The sequence below is a fragment of the Nelumbo nucifera genome, chromosome 1 (genome assembly GCF_055504915.1).
Source record: "Nelumbo nucifera cultivar China Antique chromosome 1, China Antique-T2T, whole genome shotgun sequence".
Classification (NCBI taxonomy): Eukaryota; Viridiplantae; Streptophyta; class Magnoliopsida; order Proteales; family Nelumbonaceae; genus Nelumbo; species Nelumbo nucifera.
The window spans coordinates 174642984-174645234 of record NC_142649.1 but is presented as its reverse complement, the minus strand read 5'-3'; the positions used below and the strand labels follow the sequence as shown (position 1 = coordinate 174645234).

General features: G+C 26.6%; 1 non-coding gene across 1 annotated transcript; it reads right to left on the bottom strand.

Moving 5' to 3' along the window:
- Positions 1 to 243: 243 nt before the first annotated feature.
- TRNAP-UGG (transfer RNA proline (anticodon UGG)) lies at positions 244 to 315 on the bottom strand. The gene has a single exon. It is a non-coding gene; the product is annotated as a tRNA-Pro (tRNA).
- Between the last annotated feature and the right edge of the window lie 1936 nt (positions 316 to 2251).

Below are 2251 nucleotides of genomic sequence, written 5' to 3'. Positions count from 1 at the left end.
TAAGTATGGAAGATGTTTCCAATGCATGGTAGGATGTGTGTGTGAGGCGTCCTATGTGAGGAGCAGATCCGGTCTTGATGAAGAATTGGTGTGATGAGAAAAGGCATGTGACAGCTGACAAGTAGATAAGGTATGCCTTTAATATATATATGTAAGGAAGTATAGTGGTCGAAATTATTACCAACTTCTTCTTCAAAAAATAAAAAAAGAATAATACCAACTTGTCAATACATATTATTAAATGGGGCATTCCGAGAATCGAACTCGGGACCTCTCGCACCCAAAGCGAGAATCATACCACTAGACCAAATACCCATATTTGCTTAATAAATCATTTATTAAACTAATCCAATTAATAATAAGCAGAGTTAATCAATACCCTCCAATGTTTTAATAAATCATTACTCTTGGGTTATGCATTGTCTAAGAAACTAAAAAAAGCCCAAAAATAGAGAGTAAGTTGCATTTTTATTAAGCTAAATTTAGAAAATATTTTTTATTTAGTTTAATTATATTTTTATTATTTTTTATCAATTTTAAATGATAAAATAATTTTTGATAAGTTTCTAAGTGCTTTTTTATTGTTTTTTATTTTGTTAATTTTTATCAATAATTTAAATTTTAATTTCTTATAAATTTTGTAAAACTAATTTTACTATTTTTAGAGTAAGTTAATAAAACTAATTTATTTAATTTGTTTAAATTAATAAGTTAACCATATAAAGTTGTTGATTTTTAATTTTCCCTTATTAAGTTACATTTTACATTTTTATTTTTAATATTTTCTTGACAAATATTACTTCTAATATGTTAAAAAATTCTATTATTTTTATGAAAGTTTCTCTTATTTTATCAATTAGTTAAAAAACTAAGTCCTTTTTTTGTTTTTCCAAAAAAATTCCCTAATGTAATTGTTTGTTTGTTATCTTCCCTTATTTTTTTTTCTAATTTTCTAATTAACAAAATTATTTTTAGTGGAAATGTCCCCTATTTGCTCTTTTTATTTTCAAAATTGCATAACCAGGTCGAGCTGTTCAAACCATATCTACCCAGTTCGGTATGAACTAATAATCAAAGCTAGTGGGTGGATGGTTTTTGCGTATTCAAGTTACCCGACCTTGCTTTTTAGTTTGAAAATTTCATAACCGGGTTGAATCATTTAAACCAAATCGGTCCAGTTCGGTATGAACTGATAATTGAAGCTAGTGGCTGGACAGATTTCAAGTATTTAAATTACTTAACCTTGCTTTTTGTTTTGAGAATTGCATAATCGGTCAAACCAAATTGATCCAATTTGTGGTATGAATTGGTAAAAGCTAGCGGATTAGATGATTTTCAAGTATTCAAATAACCCAATCCATGAATTTCATCTTCTTGATGCATAGCAATTTATCTTATACTTTATTCTTCTCATGGGAAATTAACAAAGTTGGAGAAACAACTTGATTCATTTGATCTATTATTCAATGTTTTAAAAAATTAGGTTCATCATAATGGAGCTATAAGACAAATAGAGAATTAATGTTCAAAAAAAATATATTTAGAAAATTAGAAGTGAAAGTTTTACATAATTTATAGGAAACATTTTTAGTGAATTTTTAATAGAACCTTTTTTTTTTGAAAATATAACATAAAAAAGTATGTTATTAAAAATTCAATTAACAGTTTAATTAATATTTTAAAAAAACTAGAACATGTTAATTAATAATATTTCTTTTCAAGATATATTTTCTAAAAATTTATATAACAAATGTGGCAAACAAAACCAGATCAACAAACTTTGTTTGAAATGATAACTAAATAAATTGGGTTAATCTCTTTTTGGGTTATGTAATGATTCAATCCATTAGGGTCATCATCTTAACCCATCTTGTAATTAAAATATTAAAATATAATTATAACAAAATTTGTAATTAATAATTAGATTTATTAATATACTTTTATTATTTATTTTTTTTCTCTTATTTTAGATATTTTTTAATCATACTGTTTCAATATTTAAATGTTAAAATTGATCTGCCCATGTCAGCAGCCCTCTCCTTGCAGGAAACCAATTAGATGAGCCTGAATTAAAGAGTGGGCAGAGACATGCCAAACTTTACTCAAACTGGACTCTCATCGGTTCATCTAGGTATGCTTGCTTAAATAACCTCTTAAATTGGACTCTCTTCCCGTACTGCAACTGGATTCTCTTTGGTCCACTGTTCTTCAGGCTCCTATTGTATGAAATTGTACTCTCATTGATTCATCT